Source organism: Monodelphis domestica, chromosome 2 (genome assembly GCF_027887165.1).
Source record: "Monodelphis domestica isolate mMonDom1 chromosome 2, mMonDom1.pri, whole genome shotgun sequence".
Classification (NCBI taxonomy): domain Eukaryota; kingdom Metazoa; phylum Chordata; class Mammalia; order Didelphimorphia; family Didelphidae; genus Monodelphis; species Monodelphis domestica.
Genome location: NC_077228.1, coordinates 314422962 through 314445679, shown reverse-complemented (window position 1 = coordinate 314445679; position 22718 = coordinate 314422962).

The following is a 22718-nucleotide window of genomic DNA, read 5'->3' as shown; positions in this document are numbered from 1 at the left end:
ATACTATCCTATAGCTTTTTTCAGCTATGATCTATTGCCAAGACTGTATTCCAAACATTTTCAGAGACTTGTTATATACAAAAAATATAGATAGATATAAACATTTGGGTAAATTGGCACAAGTATTTTTCTGATTTCTGATTTCAGGGAATTGTATCTCTTCATTCTTCTTTTCCCAATTTTGAAAGCCTTCAATCTTTCTACTAATTAGAAATCAGATTACCTAGCCCTTATTGTACTCCTGCCTTGGAATGAACATACAGTATTGATGCTAAGAGAGAAAGTGATGATTTTTTTCTGCTTTTTTTGGATCCTAACAGAAACATTTATTGGAGGGAGAAGGGATTGTCACAACACATTTTGTTCTGTGCTGAGCAGCCCAGTTGTTGGCCAGGGTTTCTTCAGTCCAGATGAGGAGTTCTGTGACTTGGGTATATAAAGCAGGTGTGGTGGTGGAACAGGTACAATTTCCCTAGGAGATGATACCAGTCAGGGTCCAAGAACCATTTTTCAGGCAGACTGGGGTCCACCAGAGTCGCCCATACAAGAAGAAACACCAGTGACTCCAATAAACATCATGGGGTCCTTGATCTTTCTTTTCTATAACTCAACTCATTTTTTGCCATCAGTGGCAGAGCTGCCTGTTGTAGCTTTTTCTGGGACTCTGAGGGCATTATAATTAGTCTAACCCAGTCAATAAGTGACACAGGTAGTGACTGCAGGATAATTATCACTGACACGGGGCAGGTAGAGAGGGAACATGGTCTTCAGGACTCCAGTAGGTATAACAGCTTCAACAGGGCAATGTCATTACTAACAGTAATCATTTTAAACTTTTTGTTCTTAAAGACCTGAGCTATCTGCAGAACCTAGAAGTTGTTGAAGTCAGGAAGATTTGTATTCCTGAGTTTAAATCTGGCCTTCTATGCATTAACTATCTGGTCCTAGAAAAGAAATTCGCTTTATTTCCCTCAATTTCCTCATCTATAAAATAAACTGGAGAATGAAATGGCCAACTACTCCATTATCATTGCAAGAAAGTCCCAAATGGAGTCACAAAGAGTTAGACATTACTGAATCAACTAAAAAATATCATGTATCCCAGATTATGTCCTGTTTGTTTTCTTTTAATGCATAAATATCTGTCATCCATTGTATTCAGAGTCCAGTGTCAACTAAAGGAGGCCTGATCCCAGTTTTCTAATTCAATTGACATGCATTGCTTAATGAATTGACATGCTCAGCAGCTCCAAAGATTATTTCCTCAATTATTTGATATTCCACCCACCACAATACATATATGTACATATACATACATATATGAATATATATATTAGAAGTCTGAGAAAAAGGTGATTAAAAATTTTGTCCTGTCATATAGATCAGAAATAATCTATGAGACTTTAAAATCTGTATATCCTGATTCAAATTCCAGTCTCTCCCCTGACCAAGTCTATCTTTCGAAGCCTTGTGGTTCCTTTCACTAAATTTTGTATTAAATTTTAAAATGCAGTAATCATTCTGCCTTTTGAATCAAAAACCAACTTAGTATAATGGAGGGCATAATCCATCCTCACTCATTTAGTTCATGTATTTACAACTTTAATCAAACTTTTATGTTATTAGGAAAAGATGAGTTAGCTTTTGCAGGGGGCAGAGGCATGGGACAGCAGAGTAAAGATTCTGGAATTCTGAAGGGAGCGTTAAGCTGTTACTAAAAAGACATTTGGGTCTTGTGTTGTCTCTCTCCCTGGAGATATCCCGGAGTGGGACTAGTTGGCCTTAGTGGCTGATCCTATCCTGATTCCCACCTTGATTTCTCATGCTACCTACTGCCTTTCTGTTATTTGCTGTGTTTCCTGTTGATACTGAACTATCTGACTATCTGACTAGCCTATATGACTGTAAGATCAGGTCTGAGGTTCTTTTGGATCCAGGAACTTTCCTTTGCCCCTGCCTAATTGCCATTTGACCACTACCTCTAATACAACCTAAAGGGGTTTAGATTGATCAGGGACTGGGGTCAGAGAGGTGAGGATTAGAATAGGAAAACCACTCAATGAAGAAACCTCCTTCTGGAGAAATTCGATCTATTGGGGTATTAATTAGAAATTTAGTTTTAGGGTTATCCCATTCCTCTTTTACTTATTCTCTTTAATTAAACCTACTTTCCCATTTCACTGAATGACCTGTGTGTGTAGGCTCTGCCTGGCTGGGTTTTGTTGGCCTTCCCAAACCACAGATAACCTTCTGACACTGGCCCAACACAATTCATCTCTTCACATCCCCAAACTTCCCTCCCTTACAGTTGTTGTATACAAAGAGAGTCCATATCTCTTTTAGAATAGTCAATCATAATCCAAAGACCAAAGAAAGCAGAATTTCATTCCTAGCAATTTCATCATGTTGATTATCTATTTGTAACCTTGGAAACATGTAAACTTAGGTGAAAGAACATTACATGAGCAAAGTTTTTCCTAAACTCTTCCTTGCTCTAAGTTCTCTGCTCTCAATTTACATTGTATTTATTTTTTAAAATATATTTTCACATCATTTTATGCCTCCATTAGAAGCCTGTCATTAGATGTAAATTTCTTGATGGATGGTTTCTTAATTATATTCTGATTCCCAACTTCTAGTACAGTATCTATATGCCATTTGGTAAACATTTAGTAAATTTTGGTTTCTCGAGTGATAGATTATGTATTTTTAGAAAACCATTCTAAAAAAGCATTCTGTGAATCATAGTGCTTCTTCAATAAAATTATATTCCATAGTATTATGTTTTATAAACATTGCACATATTTTTACATATTCACACAGAATAAATATCCAATAGTAATCATACATTGTTTAAATGGTATTTTATTCTTAAAATTCACAACTACAGAAAAGACTATACTGATAGATTTTATAATTTACTCTAAGTAGTTTGTCACTGTCTAAATATTTTTTTCCCAGGGAAAAGGTCAATCTGATTTTTTTTTTACCTCAAAGAGAAGGGAAAAATAGCCGACAAAAAGAAGTGAATTCCAAAATAAATTTTTTAAATAATAAAATAGAACCTAGATTCTTTGATGAATTCAAGTTACTAGGCTAACAGAATATATTAATTCTGGCACTAACTGGATAAAGTATAGGACAAAAAAAGATCCTGAGGGTGTGATATTTGAGAAGACATCAGTGTATATCAAAAATATAGAGAATTGAGAGAAAATACAAAATATGAAAAGGACAAATTATATTATCATTTTCCAAAAGTAGAAAACTGAAATATGAAAACTATAGGCAATTAAGTTGGGCTTTACTGATTACTAAAATTTTTGAATGTACAATTTAGGACATGGTAAGAAATGGATAAGAAAGAGAAAAGAATTTACCATCACTAAAAGACACCAAGGCTTAAACAAGATGAAGACAAAAACCTCATATATATTCTCTTATCTTTTCTCTCATAGTAACAGCTCTGGTGTAGGCCCACACTCTTCTGCAATAGCTTCTGGGTTAGACCCCTGGCCTCAAGACTTCCCTTTTCCATTTAATCATTATTTACCGAAATGATCTTAAAATGCGAGTGTAGTCATTTTGTTCTCCTATTCAACAAAATCCATTAGTTCCCTACTCATTTGTATTTTTTGCTTTTAAAATATTTTGACCTTGCCCCTTCTTGCCTTTCTAATCTTCCATTTCCCTTTGTTCCACTTCACAGGTTACAATTCAATAACATGGATTTTCTATACATTCTGGGCATCTGACATCTATATCCAAACTCAATGCTCATTTACTTTATATTCTCCCATTCCTGGAAAGTTTTCTCTCTTCTTATCTACCTACTAGTTTCTCTTATTTATTTAAAGATTCAGTCTAAATTCCACCTTTTGTACAAGGTCTCTCCCAATCCCCTCTATTTCTCATTCTAATACCTTCCTTTTGAGATTATTTCACATTGATTTAACATGAATCCTTTATGTACAGAGTTCTTCCTTTATACTACAAATCCTTCAAGTTAGAGATTATGTTTTTGGCTTTCTTTGAATCTCCAGAACTTAGTGCAATTTTTCACACATAGTAAACATTTACAACATCCTTGTCAAATGACTAACATTAATATATTTTCAAGTGAAATAGTCATGCATTAGATTAATTAATTCAGTACTATGGAATATAAAATGTATTAAGGTCTTAATTATTATTATTTAGAAAGTAAGCATGAATTTAATACTAATATATAAAGTGAATAACCTAAAAGTAAAAACAAAATTTTCAGCTTCCTTATCTCAGATGGACCTCCATTATTCTATAAACTACTTAGAATTGAATTTGCTGGTTACCTCTGGAGTAGAAACTAGATATTACAAAGTAACAAAATTTCACAATTGGAAGAGACTTCTAAAATAAACTAATTCAATCCACATATCTACAGCCTTGACAAGCTCCCTGACAAGTCATTATGTAGCTTTCCGTTAAAGATAACAAGCAAGGGAGAAGCAACTACCGTCTTATTTAGCATACTGCATTGTTCTACCCACTCATTTTAAGTATTTCCAGACTTTAATATAGTCTTTACTTTATCAATATATTTCTTGTGAGCAACATATTAGAGGGTTGTTTTATCTAAACAGTTGTTTATTTTTAAAATTGCATTGTTTCTTCTGTTCATCTTTAAATTTATCAATTAAGTTTATGACTAATTTCTAGTATTTTTAAAATTAATTGCATAAATACCCTTTCTTCCTTTAAGATAACATAACCCTGCCCACATTTCAACAAGGAATTCCCCCATCCCTGTGATTTGTTTTGCTTAATCTACCATGACGTACATCTATTCCTATAGACTCTCTTCCCACACATATCGCACCAAATATTTTCTTTCATTTGTAAATTCTCTAGATGTTGAGTTTTGTTTGATATTTCTGATTTTTATTTCTTTGTTTTTCTTTATAACAGCCTTTCTTTTATCTCTTCTTTGTAGGGTGATTAACTTAAAATGGCCTCTCCTTTTTTCTCCTCCATTTTTTTTCTTTTTGGATAGGAATTATTTATCTTCTCTTGAATGATTTTCCACAAATTTTATCTATTTTGCCTATTTCTTTGCTCTCTGTTCCACAAACTATATACTTATTTTTTTTTATTTTTTAATCTTTCTGTCTTTCTAATTTAATGAAAGCTCCCTCATCTAATTAACTTCAGTGCCATTGCTTTGGAATTCTAGCTTCAAATATTTCTCAGATTTTTTTCTGCCTTAATTAGAAATAGGACAGAATGGGGATGATTTTACATGAAATGAATTTACATGAAATATCTCCACATATGAACAAGATCCCTTTCTAGTAACAAAAAAAGATGGCAGACATATTTTTTCAGTATAATCCATCTTACAAGGATTTTGAAAACTTACTAGAGGCTTTTTTAATTGAACCTGAGAAAAATAAAATAATTGTTCATGTCAACAAAACCCGGGGGTGTAATGCAGCTCATTGGCCATCTCAGGATCCCAAATGGGACTATGATAACCCTGAGAATTACCTACAACTATACCATTCTAGAGAGGCCATCCTTACAGCAATGAGGGAATGTGCAGACAGTACAGATAAGTGGATAGAACTTGAAAAAATTAAGCAAAATGAGGAGGAAACACCCTCCAGATTCATGGATAGAATAATTGAGTTTGGGGGTAGATAACTGGATTTTAACCTATCTAAAGAGAATAGCTTAAGACAAGTTAGATGGATCTTTGTCAATAACTCTTGCAAAGTGATTAAGAATTATTTGAGAACACATTGTCCAAGATGGCCAGAAATGGACCTTGAAGAATTGTGAAAAATAGCTAAATATGTTTTAAAGGGAAACAAAGAAAAGAAGGAAGAAAATAATGATGTCATAGAGGAAATGAGGAAAGAAATGAGATGTTTAAAAGATAAGATAGCTAAACTAGAAAGTGGGCATGATAATGAACCAACAACACTTATCCCTCTCCAGAAATCTAATTATCAATCCATTACCTGCCACTTCTGTGGGAAGAAGGGCCACATAATGGTAGAGTGTAGAGTTTTTCTCAAGATTATCAGAAGGAATACGCAATTTAATAACAACTACAGAAGTGATAATAATAGAAATAACTATACTGACTATAGAAATAAACATGTTTGCTAATATTCCCCCCTTCCTTGATCCCCGTATTTGTCTGTGCTCTTGCTCATCTAATTTTTTTTGTTTGGGGGGCCTCTGTCAGTCTCCCCTTTTGGAGCTTTAACAGAAGATCTCTTGGTGTAGTCTCTGGGGGTGGGTTGTTGGGGGGTTTGAGCTTCCCTGTCCTCTGGAGGCTTTTGATTGAATTAAAGTCTAGCAGTCAGTGAGGGAGGGGTATGGATCCTGGGCTTCCCTGAGTTCTGAAGACTTTTGATGGGATTAAGTTCAGCTAAGTTGGTCTGGGTGTGCTCTGAGGCCAAAACTTCCTGGAAGGCTGGAGCAAATATGGAGGATCTCCACAGCTCTGGCCAGGCTATCAGCTCTATGCTCCCTCTCTACCTCCTTCCCCACCATCTGTGTTCGATGCTTGGAGACTGGCATAGCCCTGCCCACAAGGTAGAACCTCCAGACCAGCACCTTTGCCCACCCAGAGTTTCCCGTTGCTGCTGGGGGCTCAAAATGTTTTATATATATATATATATATATATATATATATATATATATACACATATATATACTTTGAATATAATAAAACTTTATTTTAAAATGTAAAATATTTATAACTTGTATTTAGTCAGAAGGCCAGATAGTACACATGGCTTGGAGGCTAACATTGGTCAATACCTGTTCTGAGGAGTTAAATAACAATAATAAAAAAATAATTTAGCAAAATTTCAGGTTATAAAATAAATATGTGCAAATCAATAAAATTTCTTTTGCTGTGCATATATTTATGTTAAAAATAATGGACACTGGAGACCAATCCTCCGATTTTTGAGTCATAGGACTATCTATTGCACATTTGTATAATTCTGTTAAAACATCATTTCTTATATCATATATCAATTGCTCTCTATAAATGTTCTAGTGTTTTACCCTAGACTTGCATTATGGGTTAAACAGAAATTGTTTAAACCTTTGTGTAGATTTTAGTCCCTCAGATTTGGAAGACAACTATCCCTAAGTGTATATGCATTATTTTCTGTAGACCAACTTAAAATATAATAATTTCTTAAACTTATTATGACCACTTGGCCTTATGATTCTAAGTATTTTTTAGTTCAAGTTATACCCTAAGGTATGGTGCCTATACTGAACATAATTATCTTCAAATTATTTCATAGTCTGTTACTAAGTAGGTAATTACTAAGTACTTATTTATTGATTCTTGTTGATTTCATTTCCTTTATTCTGCAGAATAGACCTTTTTAAATGAAATATTGTAGAACTATAATTTTGTCCAACTCTTAACTAATATTGAATTTGTAGTCCACAACACTTACATTTCCTGCATATTTTTCTTTGAATCTCCTATTCAGACATAGATCTCCCTTATTGTACATGTAACATTTATTTTTTGTTTATAAATGTATTTAAAAAAAACCCTTAACTTGGAATCAGAAGCCCAGGGTCCACATTGGAGTACTTATATAACAATAAGGAAGGCATGCGTATATACTTTGGGAAACATTGTCTTCTAAAAAACATAGATTTGGACAAATCAATTTAAAAGGTCTCTTCCTGCTATAAATATATGTTCTTTTTAATTCCTTCAACTCTTTCACCTTGAGTAAAATTGAAATTAAAGTAAAAATTAAAATCAGAATTATAGCCTATACAGTCTACACTAAAAGCATTTATGCCCTAATTCTCTATTTTTTTAAGTCTAGCTGAGATAACAAATATCTCTTCCTTGGATTTTCATTTTTCTGTTACTGCTGGCAAAGGAAATGACAATATAAGAGCCCCACTTGGCACCCTATAATTATATTTCATTTTTATTTTTTATGTAATTTAAATGTACACTGTATCTTAGCAGTGCTGAATAATGTACTAGGTGTCAAAGGAGACACATAAATTAGGTAAAACATAGTTAAATACCTCAATCTGGAAGAGATATATAATATAGCATACTATATAAAACTATAACTATATTCAGATGGGCTAAGATTAATTTCTTTCCAGTGAGTCTCAGATTCCCCTGTGGGTGAGATAAGAGCCTCAACACTCAACAGGAAATTTTGAGATTTGCATTTCAGAGGAATGGTATTTCTTTTTGGACTAGAGAACCTGGTATAACAGAAAATTTAACTGAAGTAGAAGGGGAAGCTGAGATTTTTAGGAGGAACAGAAACTTTTGACCAAGACTGTTATGTGAAACAAAGGATACAGCTTTGGACCTAGAGCAAGAAAGATAAGTTTATAAATGACCTCAAACATTTTCTAGCTGTGTGACAAATCAGTTAACCTTAATTTGCCACAGTTTGCTCATTTGTAAATGATAATTATAATAGCACCTACCTCCAATGTCTGGTGTGAGGATAAAATCATACATGGGGACAAAAAAAATAATGTAATATTTCTGGACTGCTCAACTTCAGAAAAGAGAGATTTCGTTCTAAAATATCCACCTCTTCTCCAAATATCTAATATAAGAGAGGTATAAAAAGAGTATCCAGTCAACTTATCTCTTGAATAACATCTGCTATTGCAAATAAATGAAATAAGAAGATACAAAATAAAATATATGAGAAATTAAGGAGAGGGATGGGAGATTAGTGTAATCAAGAAAATCTCCATGAAATAAGAGATATTTCAAATAGGCATTAAATAACAGGTAGAAATATAATATATGAAGAGAAATGGTGCAAAATTCAGGAATTATGAATGGCATGAGAAAAAAAAAACAAAGAGAAGGAAGTAGAAAATAGATTTTGAGATAGGAGCAGAAGTTGGGAACAGAAAACAATCTAATTGTTTAGATTAGAATAGCCTAAATAATGAACTAAAATGAATTAGACTAACATGAAGTCAAGCTCGAGAAATAGGGACCAGATAATTCCTTTTCTTCTTTTGTTGTTCCATTTCAAAACTCAATCTCATAGTAAATAAGAAATAACAAATTAGGAGTCATATGTAACTCCCTATGATTTCATTTTGTCCTTTTCCTTGTTTTGATTTGACCATTTATTTGTTCTAAAAGGTTTGAAAATAACAGATAACCCAGAATATAAATAAAATATAAGGGCATCTGACTTAATAATCCTCTACCAATCAATGTTTTTTATTTCTTCTGGGAAAATTATTTAAAGTTAGTTTTTAATCAACAAAAGTTAGTCTTTTCTCTGTATCACCTCTAACACATCTGAACAGAGAAAGATAAATTAAATCTCTGTTATAAACATGCACACATGTGAATATCATGGTCAAGACATATTACATGTGTGTACCTATGTATGAATATATATATTTATAATCTGTGTGGGTGTATGTAGTTAAGTTTATATAATGTGTTTCTGTATATGTGTGTTTATGGGTATAGGTACATAAAATGTGGTCATTGTTTCCATTTCAATGGAACAGGCAAAATGTTTTCAAATAATGAACAAATTCATTGGCTTCATTATTCACACTGGCATCTAGCTGTCGGTAGTGAGTTAAAGAGGTTCCAGTTGACACCTGTTGCTACATTCTATAAAAGTTTTGCCCCTCTTGCCCTGGTGTATAGCCTTTCCTTAATTGGAAAGCTCTCTGTGAGGTGTTTCTTATACCATCCCTTCCGCTATTCTCAACTAATCTGTATTCTTATGCCAACGTGGAATAATAATTCACTTTATTTTCTTGGATTTAACTCAGTTTTCCACCTACTACATTTTCTAGATCTGTTTAAAAGAGATTTTTTTGGTTTTGAGTGAGGAGAGCATATTGTACTTCTTCCTGCTATTCTGCCATTTTGTTACTGTCTCCTTTGCATTTTATTTTATTTTTTCATGAAATGAGTCTTTCATTTTTTAACCATCTTGGAGATAATAAAAATACTCTTCCCTCTTAGATCTCGTGTAGCACTTTGTTCAATAACTTTTTAACGAACTTACCTAGAATATTCTGCTATATTTTAATTCATTATCTTCATATTTTACATAGAGAAACTTTGTCTTCTACTTTCAAAGTAATACCAATATCAATGTTTGTTGATTGAATCAATTCATGTGTAGGTAGAATCTAGGGAAATATATATATATATTTTTTTAATTTGGGGTCAGGAAGATCTGAATTTAAACCTTGCTTTGATACACATCAGCTATGTTCCTTAATGAATTCATAGTCTCAATTTTCTTTTCTTGTTTTTTTTGAAAATTTTATTTAGTCAATTTAGAATATTATTCCCTGGTTATAAGAATCATATTCTTTCCCTCCCTCCCATCCCTCACCCCTTCCCATAGCCGACTCACAATTCCACTGGGTTTTACATATGTCCTTGATCAGAACCTATTTCCATGCTGTTTCCATCCTCATTTACACAAGGATGATAATTTAGCTGTTTTCTTATCTGTGAAATGATACATAACTCATAGGGATGATGTTAAGAAAAAAATGAAACAACATATGTAATGATTTGTTACTCCATGAAGCTCATTTATACTAGCTATTACTCCAAGAAACTCATTTATGCTAGCTATTACTTTATTTTCAATTTTGAGTATTTTAGGTTTACAATAGAACTTGGTATTTTTAAGGAAAATTAGCTACACTTATTACAATTTAATTTTTTTATTTCCCTAATTACATGTATAAATAATTTCCAGCATTAAAAAAAGAACGTTGTGTCTTGAATAAATATTATTGTTTCATTGTGTCAGAAAAACATCATTATTCACTTATTCTCTTTTATCTGAGGAATTGCTATAGACTTTTTCAGTTGTTCCTCAAAACTATTTTGTGAGATACTACACACATTTTACACCTGATAAAACTGAAAAAGTTGTATAAAACATCACATATCAGAACATATATTCAAACTCAGGTTACATGTCATTCCAAGTACAATAATTATTCCTCTCTTTCTCTGTCTCCTGTCTCTCTGCTTTCTCCCTCTACCTACACATGTAAACAAATGCATATTTAAAATAATTACATTATTCCATCATTTAAAAATTCAAAATTTCATTTAAATATATTGTTCAATTCATTGGAAAAATAACAAAACATTTGTATGGAATTAATTAATATTAATTTCCATATTAGGAAAATAAAACTAATGATTTATCCATTTTATGTGTTGTTCTCTTCTGATGTTATTCAAGTTTTATATCTCTTAATTTTATAATGACTATAAAGGAATCTACCAATCAGCTATCTTAGTATATTTATCTTCCAATTTAAATGAAAATCCCCTCTCTTGGATACCCTAATTGGAAAGTATATTTATTTCTATTTGCAGAACACTTAGTCATGGGAGACTCTTTTTTATTTCTTCAGTGAGTAGATAAGGAGATAATCTTATATTTCCCGTCAAGAGGAAATACTCCTTTCATATATTTCAGTACTGTAAGTTGATGTGTGAAAGCAATGGAGGTTAATGTGGTATTTGGCTTTCATTATTTGAAAGTGAATCTATCTAAATTTTTGAGTATGGTGCTTAAAAGGATTCAGACATTTTTAGACAATCCTGGGACTGTGGCAATGACTTTGGCAATGTTTTAATGTTTGTCTACAATAAAATTGTGAGATCATATGAAATCTGTGCTCTAAATCAAGCTACAAAAAAGAGATTCCTCCTCTATGAATTTCATTAATAATATTGGTGAATGACCATGTACTACTGAAAGTACCATAGATTTTTACATCCTTTTGTAAAATCTGCTAATAAACCATATAATTATTTATCTTATTAAAAGCCTAATACAGATTTATTTTTAAACTACACAGAAATTAGCGTTTATAGTCAAACATAATATTTTCTCACAGTAAGATATAATATTCATGAATACTATGGTAATGATACACTCATTTATTTATTTCCATGAATAAAAAAATTTTAATTCACTTTTGAGGTAGTATTCTAACAAGAAATAACAAATTCACCTTTAAATGTCTTTTATTCAATCAATCATCTAGCATTTGTAACAGGGAGAAATTTTGTAATTTGTACTTATAATCCTCAAATTTAGCCAAGTGACAGGCATGCAGATGGCATTAAATAAAATGCTTGTCAATTTATTCATTCAGACCTCAATTGAAACCATATCCCTCAGACTTCTCTGCCCTCTGATTGAAGGACTGGAAGGCAGAGCACCAAACTCATCCTAATGGCTTTTTAATAAAAGGCAGAACCTGTATTCAGATTACTGTGCTCTACATCTTCTCCCCTGCTTGGTTTCAACACTTTGCTGAAAAACCCTGTGTTTTGCACACCAGCCCCCAGTCCCATATCTTTTTATTGCCTTTCTTTCTCTTTCAGATTTTAAACTTCTCGAGAATAGGGATTGTATTTTAAAAAGTCAGATTTTAGCAGAGTACCTGGCACAGAGTAGGTGATTAATAAGTGTTTAAGGAATTAAATATGTGCTAAAGTCCAATTATGAACACTAGTAATACAAAGAAAAAGTTGAGAGAACCTCTAATCTCAAGGAATTTATACTACAGCAAGAGCAAAAACATTTACATAAAAAGGTGTATATATATATATATATGTATATATATATATATATATATATCAGATGCATATATTGGAAAGGAAGGATAGTAGCTATAGATTGTTGCTTTTTCTCTGTCTCTGTCTCTGTTCCTCTCTTTCTCTCTTTCTTCATTTCTTTCTGTCTGCCCTCATACTTTCTCCATCTGTTCCTTCCTTTTTCTAAACTTTTAATTTTATCCATTCTTTCCTCCAATATATTTTTAAAATATAAAATAGGGAACATTACCATATATATCACCTCTGAATATATGTGTCTATATATGCACACATATACATACATGTGCATGTATGTCTTTTACATATACTAATAGTAATAAAACATTTTGTAACCTTATAGCAATATGCAAACAATACTTATTATTCCTTTTTTTATATCATACATATGTAGTTCCTTCACTCTCAAAATGTGAAATACCTTTTCCCATATCATTCTATTAACTCATGATTTGCTAACACATTCATAAGTATCTTACAATATGCAATGTTACATTCTTTTTCATTGACTGGTATTCATTTAAACTGCTCCATTCCCCCCATATTGTGTTCCATATAAATTCTTAAGTCTTTCCCTATTTCTCTAGTCTTCATATTTATCATTTAACATGGAAATAATATTGCATGATCATATATCATTATTTAATTAGTTAATTAAAACAATAACTTTTATTAATCATTGAAAGAACCAATTTGAAGGAGTTCTGGACATTAAATAAATCTTGTTTTACATAAGAACTCTACTTCTTACTTAATGATAGTATCTTAATTTAACCACTTAAGATCATTGAATTCCAGATTCATTAACTATAAAATGAAATAAGAATTGTCTTATCTACTTCATATGGTTAATGTGAGATTTGAAAACAATTGTTGGTAATATAGACATTTAAGGCTTTATATATAATAGAGAGTGATACAGTGAAAATGCCTTTAAGATATGTTTAAATTTTGACTGTGCTACTTAAGAAAGTTACTTCACTTCTCTAAGGTTCAGTTTACTCTTTTTATAAAACACGTATTTATAAAGTATCTTCCACTTCTAAATACTATAATTCGAAGTAATAAGATTAAGCATTACAAACCTGATGAAATTAGTATAACTGAGAATCATTGGATTTATGACTCCTACTAACTACTAACTAAAGATTTATTAGATCATATTATTATAGATATAATGTTAGAAGGAATTTTAGAGACCACTTGCTACAATCCATTTGACAAATGGGGAAACTGAAGCCAAGAGAGGTGAAATTTTACAAAATTACATTATAATTACATAATAGAACTAGAATCTAAACCCAAGTTCACTGAAACTTAGGATTTTCCTACTATACCAGGGAAGGTCACCAACATATTACCAAAGTTGTTTTGTGTGTAATCACATTTTTTTTTATTCTCCTTTAGAATAGAAATTTCATGAAGACAGGGATTGCTCTTATTATTGGTATTATAAATAATGATTTACTTTTCTCACAGTAGCATACAGTTCATTCTGGACAGAGGTCATTTTATTAATGTTTTAGAATGAAATAATTAAAGAAAAATGAATGAATGTTAGTGCCAACTAGTAATAAATCCTGACTAAAGATAAAATAGGGTAAGATAGATGGATGCTGAGTTTGTTTTCAAAAGGCATGCACATAGTTGATACAATCTATCTCCTTTCCCTTAGGAAACAGAAAGAATTATCTGCAAGAATTAAATAATTATTATTACACTATGAAATAGGCTGTCCTTACTCATTTATCTTTTCTTAATTTGTTTCTTCCTTTTTTTTCTTTCCTCTTCCTTCCATTTCTTCCTCCCTTTCTCTTTTCCTCCATTCCCTTTCTCCATTTCTCTCTTTCTTTCTCTTTCTCTCCCTAACTTTCTTTCTTTCTTTCTTTCTTTCTTTCTTTCTTTCTTTCTTTCTTTCTTTCTTTCTTTCTTTCTTTCTTTCTTTCTTTCTTTCTTTCTTTCTTTCTTTCTTTCTTTCTTTCTTTCTTTCTTTCTTTCTTTCTTTCTTTCTTTTTCTTTCTTTCTTTCTTTTTCTTTCTTTTGTGCTTTCTTTTTCAAATAAAGCACTAAGCTTCATTTACCCCTCTGTTGGTCTAGTGACTGGGAGCCTGACATTGACAAATGAAACATCTAGGAATAAATGTGAAGTTTAGATACAAAGAAGTTTTATTATCATTTTTAGAATTCTACTGATGAAGATGTTTAATTTATATTTTGTCCTTCATTACTCTGGTTTTTATTATTATTTTATTATTTATTCTTATTATTTATTGTTTATTATTCAATAAATATTTTATGAAAAATATAGCATTCATAATAAAATAGCATAAAGGGTGCTATAATAATTCAGTAGTTGTTGAAGAGATTGAAATGTACTATGTGATCTTTTAGTCATAAAACTTATTAAGGGATCTTTTAAAGATCTTTAAAAAATGTTTGTTTAAATATTAATGGTCTCATATGTGATCTATAGTTCAAAGATACCTTGTGAAAAGTAGCACCTAATATTTCAGCTGAGTAGAAACATACTATGTCAACTCTTTCTTAATTTGATATATTTTATTTTGCCCATTGGCTTTAAAGATTAAGTACATGCTAACTTCTTTTAAAAAAGGAATTTAATGTTGGGCAATGGATATGTGGTTAAATCCTAAGAGAAGAAAAGCTCAACTCTTTTCTGACACATTTTTAAGAATGCCTCCTCTAATCAGTTTTCTTTTTAAAAGGGAGAGAGTCGTTTTAACATAATATCAGAATGGATTATAGGAAGATGGCAACAAACAGCATGAATTTTTCTGGCCCTACTAATACCCTCCATGAATAATAAAAAATAACTTAATAGAATCAATACTAACAAAGGCAAAAATAGATAAGATATGGAAGTGAAGCTATATACCCAGGAACAACTAGGGAGGAAGATTTCTAACTCCCCTGGCCTCAGTCCCATAACTGCAGGACCTAGGGACAAGACTAGAGAAAAAATAACCCAGAATAATCAACAAGGCAGTCCCTGGGGGCAGGACTAGTAACCTCAACCTTGTTTACTGAGCCTCAGTTTGCATTCTAGAGGATTGCACTGAAATCAGTAGATGAAGGGACGTTGGAGAGGCAATATCAGCTGTGGCCTCTGCCTTTAAGAACCCTGCAGACCCTCAGCTAGTGGTTGAAGGGGTGGATACTACAGAGTATAGGAACCTGGAGCTGGGTGCTGGACCTCAAGCCTTACTACTAATAAACAAAAGATTTTGGAAGCCTGAGCCACTCAATCTAGATACCTTCTATATCCTGGGCTGTGGCAGTGGGGAAAGAGTGAGAGAGGAGTATATAACAATAAATATGTTTGTTGAGGGATGGAAGTGCCAGTTATGGTCACTCCCAGTACAGTGGAGACCCTGGTTTTTGCCACAGGGAATGGTAGACTGTCTTTTACAGTAGCAGTGGAAAAACTACCCACAAGCTCTGATTGGAGCACCTAAGGCCAATTACAAACTGAGATTTGAGCAGAACACCAGCATTATATCAGAACTTGTACTATAAAAATTGTAATAACTACATAGAGCCCAAGAACACACATGTACACACACACTCTCTCTCTTACACACATATACACACACACAAACACACACACCCTGAACACTGAGAAACCTGGGAGAACATAACTATTGAAAACTATTATGATGGTGGAGAAGCCTTTGTCTCAAACTCTGATAACAGGGAAATAAAAACATCTATTTAAAAATAGCAAAGAAAAATAATAAAATACCAGAAGGTCAAAAAGGGCATTTAGAATTGCCTTAGAAAGTCCTTAAAAACTAGTGGTATAAGAAAAGTTAGGGGAATAATGGAACTATGAAAGAAAATGAAGAAAATCATGATGATCATACAAATTGAAAGAGATCCAGAAACTAATAGAATTAAATAATATATTAAGAATTAGAATTATACAAGTGGAAGCTAAAGATTTCTAATAACAGGAAATGGTAAAGCAAAATCAAAGTAATGAAAAAAACAGACAGGATTTTGGAAAATCTTATCACAAAAACACAGACATGGAAAATAGATCAAGGAAAGACAAAATATGAGTAGCTGAATTCCTGGAAAATTGCAATAAAAAAAGTTTAGGCACAATACTCCAAAAGATCATTGAGAAAAACTTCCCAGAAATTCTATAATCAGATGGCAAAGTAGGTATTGAAAGAAGTCAATGATCACCACATCAAAGGAACCTAAAGATGAAATGCAAAGGGATATCATTGCTTTGTTCTGTAGCTCCCAGGTAAAGGAAGAAAATACTACAAGCAACAACAACAAATCTTAAATTTAAAAAAAAAAAAAGATATAAAGGGGAGACCTAGACTTGGAGTGGATAGAATACTTTCCACTTAGGGATTTCCCTGAATACCCAGCTGTAATCTCTGGATATTTTAACCTCTGGTTAGTGAGAGTGAAACGGAATCACTTTCTCTCATTGGGTCAGTTGTGCAAATGTCTGGGAGACAATTGATATATAAAAAACTGTATCTCTTTTATTATGAGGGGATACAAACTGAGGATCAGAACAAGAAGTACCTAACTCTAAAGGACCTAGCTAGTCCCCCACAATGCTCTACATCCCTCACAAGATGAAATCTTCAAGTCTTTTTACCAGCTCCCTATTTCTATGTAGGTGTTCCCCAAAAGCTGACTAAGCTACCTATCTATGACCCTCAGTAGTTGGTTAGATTTATTTCAAAAGCTGACTCTAAAAACCATTATGATTGATCTCAAACAGCTAAGTTCACCCCAGGGAATCTGACCCCTGAAGTAAAACCTCAAAGCTGATCTGAAAGAACTTTTTAGATAAAAACCTTCTGGAAAGAACAGCAGGTATAGTAAGATCCTTTTCTAGATCGTTCCCAGTCAAAAAGATTAACTCCAAAGATGACTGAAGGGTTTACTCCTTATCCACAATCAGGTTGAGGTAGATGAGCTCCAATAAGCCCATCTTTCCTCCATTTTTCTGGACAGGAAGAGCCCAACTTCTTACAGGAAGTCATTACTCTAGCAGTTGTCACTTCCAAACTGTTCCTTCTCTGCCTTCTGCCTGCTAAAATCCTTTCCCTTGAGTTCCTAGTATGTGCCTTAAAGATAGCCTTTCACTTCTCTCAAATCTTATCCTATCTCTATCCTTTTCCCATTACAAAATCCTGTGGGGCTACAGTTAAAAAAAATACAAGACTTAGTAGCACAACATCAAAAGAATGCAGAGCATGTAATACAATATGTTGTAGGGCAAAAAAAAAACAAACTGAGTTTACAATCAAGAATAACATAGCCAGCAAAGCTAAGCATTATTTCATAAAGTTAAAAAATGAAAATGGAAATTTAATAAACTAAAACTAAAATAATTTCATCTATTCCTGGAGAAAAACCTAGAACTCAGCAGACTATCTGATCTATAAAAAACTATTCAAAGATACTAATGAAAGACTACTCTTAGGTGACCCCAAAGTTCAAAATGTTTGATTCCTATATGGGAAAAATCATCCTGTATGGCCACTGGGAATCATATGATTGCCTGGGTATTTTAAAGTTGAGTGTATGGATGGAAGATTCAAGGTTGAGGTAAATACAATGGAATTAGCCAAAATGGTAATGGAGTAGACTAAGAGGAGATAGGGTAGAGCAATTATATCATAGGGAGGAAGTATAAATAGAAGAAATGCCATGGAGAAGGGGAGAAGGGCATGTAAGGCTAGTAGTATTAGAACTCTACTCTCATAAGATCTTATCTAAAGACAGAACAATATACACAATAAGAAAGGTTAAAATTCTTCTTAACATACAGAGAAACAATATTAAAGAGGGGTTGTGATAAGAGAAGGATTTGGGAGTTCCTTTGGGGGACTGAAGGATTAAGAGAAGGAAAAATAGTTTAAGAGAAAGGAGCTCAAGGGGATAAGAAAGGATAGGATATCTAGAATGAAATACATATTAAGAGGTAGAGGACTAAGGTGAGGGGAAAAAGGAGGGACTCAGTAAAAAATAGGGGATAGAGTTTTCGAATATAACTGATATCAAGAAGTAGGATGGCTTGGTTGGGGTTGATAAGAAAGTGATTTTTGCCAAGGTAGAATAAAATTTTTAAAAATAATGGAGAAAGGACAGGAGGGACCTTTAGAAAGATGGATTAATTTTCAAGTAGGAGGACAAGTGGAAAGGATAAGAGAAGATTTCTGGGAAGAGGTGAGAATTGGAGAGGTACTATTATTGTCAAGGGAAATCTGAGGGGGGGGTTGGTGGAAAGAAAGGAAGAAGGGACAGTAATGAACTGTGTTCCCATAGTGACTGAAAAACAGAAATGTAGATCAGTGGAACAAGATGGACCAAAATCAAACAGCAAACTATTATAGTAATGTTGTATTAGACAAAATCATAGATTCAAGGTTTTGGGATAAATAATTTCTATTTAGTAAAAATTTGCTGGGACAACTGGAAGTTGCCTTCACAGAAATGATATAGACCAATATCTTTCACCATTCATTAAGATAAGATCACAGTGGATATGAAGATCTAAACACAAAAATAGATATCATAAGTAAATTTGAAGAAAAAGGGACATACTATGTATCAGATTTGTTGATAGAATAAGAATTTATGGTTCAACAAGAGAAGGAAAATATTATGTAAAATGTGCAATTTTGAATACATTACATGAGACGTTTTTGTACAAATAAAGCAAATATTGCCAAGATTAGAAGGAAAGCAAAAATAAAACAAAACAAAACAAAACAAAAGAGAGAGGAACAATTTATAAACAGCTTCTCAGAGAGAAATCTCATATCTAAAATACATAGAGAATTTTGGCAAATTTATAATAATGAAGGCCACCCCAATTTATAAATAGGCAAAATAATGAGAACAGATAATTTTCAGCATATGAAAAAATGGCCCAAAAGCTTTAATGATTAGAGATATGTAAATCAAAGCACCTCAGAGATATCACCTCATACTCCCCAATGGCTAAAATGGCAAAAAAAGAGTGTTGAAGAGGATATGGAAAAATGAAGACACTAATATACTGTTGTTAGACCTGTGAACTAAACCAGCCATTTTAGAGAACAATTTAGAATTACACCCACAGAGTTATAAAACTCAGGTCTGTGCCTCAAGGACATCAAGGAAAGAAAAAGAATTTGGATTTTTCAAATTATTTCTAGCAGCTTTGTTTGTGGTGGCAAAGAATTAGAAATTGAGGAGGTACCCATCACTTAGGGATTGGATAAAGAAATTTAGGTAAAAATTGTGATGGAATAGTACTATATCATAAAAAATGATTAGAAGATGGAATTATTAAAAAAACACTTTGAACTATATAAGATAATGATCAATGAAATGAAGGGAAATATGAGAAGATTATAAACAGCCACAAAATAAATGCTAAAGGAATAAATTGTGGATATTGCCTGCAGAAAGTGAAGAGAAAGGTAAAAAAATGAAATATTTTATATATACTTGTTGGTTTCACTGAGGATATCTTCTGTGATACATAGAGGGTGGTAATGATCAGGGACACTTTTGGACAGGATTTATTATATAGATAAGAAGAAAAGTAAGCTAAACGTACAAAAGATTTATGATTTAATTTGTGTACAATATTATTTTCCTTTGTATATGGAAATGTTTGTTTTGATTAGTTTCATAATAAAAAGGTAAAATAGAAACAAATAAAAAATCAGAAAACTAATATTGAAAAATTACATTGACATGTGATCTGTAAATAAAAACTTATTATAACTGAGTGTCAACTAAAGTCCTAAAAAATTAAGTGACTTACTGAGTCAAACAACAGATATTGTGAGAAGCCAGGTTAATAATAGAATAGAATATTAATTAGTAGATAGAAATTAATTTAGATTAGTCAATTCATGTTTTAATTATCACCCTCATAAACACCAAAACTACTATCAGGATCTGGTCATTTTTTTTCAATGAATTTTAAACAGAAATAGTTCCAGACAATTTATGAAACAATCTTTTAAAATTAATGCCCTATAGGTTGATGAAATAACTACGTTTTATGGTTGAATTGAACAGTAAGTGTATACAATCATCTAATATAGATTCACTGCAAAACTATATTTAGTATAATTGTAGCAAGAGATAAGACCATAGGGATGAGTTAGGGGTCTTCTAATTTCTCCCTTTCTGGTTCAAAGAATGAGGACTCAGTAAGGAACATTATGCTCATTTTGGGGAAAAGTACACTCAAAATATTTATCGGGAAATGGATACCAATCAAATTTCCATTGTATATGCAGTTTTAAAAGAAAGACTTAGGGGATAGAGAGATTGCTTTGAAATCAGGCAAACTTTTTTCAAGTATTACCTCTGTTATACAGGAGTTGTTAAGCCCTCTCTCAAGTTATTTAACATTTCAGTCCCTCCAAAAAATGACATGACTGTTTTGGGTGGGAGGTGGGGGATGATTTATTTGCATTGTAGTAGGAATTTCCTTATAGGGCAAATACAAAATTTGATTAAAAATTAAAAAATAAATTTAACCAAATCAACCCCACCAGTTTCATTTGAAGAAGATGAAAAGGGGTTTACTTTTTGGGTCTAAGTAGAAGGAAGGAAAACAAAAACATCACTGCCACGATATCTTAACTTTCTATCTATATGCCTTCTTGGTTGGTCATAGGGATAGTCATGATTAGATGGTGGGTACATGAACTCTAATATTTCTATTTAAGAAGGGAGGTCAGGTGAGAACATCTCATTTTTGCGCTCACTTTACTAATTTGAGACCTCTCTGTATTTTTCATCATATTTCTTTGTCAAGTAACTTTTCTGGTGAGGCTACACCTCCCCCTGTTTTTAAGCTTCCTTTTGTGTTTTGTCTACTTGATTGACTTATAAGTTCCTTGAGGTCAGAGATTTTCTTTTTGCCTCTTTGTTTCCCAAATGTTTAGCACAAAGCCTATAGCTAATGTTAATTGACTGAAAGTACAATACTGTCATACACAGTTCCTCTACTCTCATTTGCCGACATAGTTTGGAAGAGGAAAAAGAAAGGATGTAACAGATAAGTGATTTGACCACTTAAAGAAAATGTTATATATTTGCAAAGAACATTTATTTTTTTTTCTAAATGGTATAAAATGAATGGCTGTGTTTCTGATTTGAGTAAAGTATAAACAGGAGAATGGAATTTTCCCTTTCTTTAGACTGTAAGGAATTATAACATTAATTGCCAATGAACTTGAAATCCATGATTCTATATTGTAAAAAAACAAAAATAGGAGAAAAGTTAAGAATCCTATAGCAATGTCCTCAGTTTTTCTTTGTAGAAATTACATATTTCTATTAATAGACATTCGCCTCCTGTCTACTTTTAAAAAAATAACTTTTCCCCAATACCATATATGATATCAAAGTAAAAATTACACAAAAAATTGCAAAAGGAAGTTGAATTGAGACCATTAGATTCTGAGAAGCTAAGGGGCATACCAATGAACAAGAACAAGAGAAACATTTTAAGTTTATTTTCCGTCAAATTTATACTGAAGCAGGATTCTAGCTTAAAAAAAATGTTCAAAAGCCAAAGGAACATTACTATCTACCCACACATTTTTCCATATAGTCCACAAGTCACAGAAAAATTAATAGACAAACCAGAAAGGTCATTTAAATTGGGTCTTCTAAGTTCGAGTCCATTCTACTATAGTACATTGTGTTCTAGTTCAAATGACTTTTTAAGTTAAAATATTTTCATAGTTAAATTACTGTATATTTTAAAACTTAATTTTAAGACAGAATTTGTTTTCCTTCATTGAAGTGTTAAATAATATTTTGAAATTTTAGAATATTATTTCAGGATCCTGCCCACAATAATAGTGAAATTACAAATTTCTGAATATTTAAATTGAAAAAAAAAAAAGACCAGCTTAGATCAAATCCCTTTAAGTTTCCTGAGTTTGAGTTTTGCTCAGGGTCAAGCTCTAGTGTCAAAGTAAGTTCTAATATGAACCTAGGTCTTCCTGACATAAGTAAAATATTAAGTTATAGTCTAATG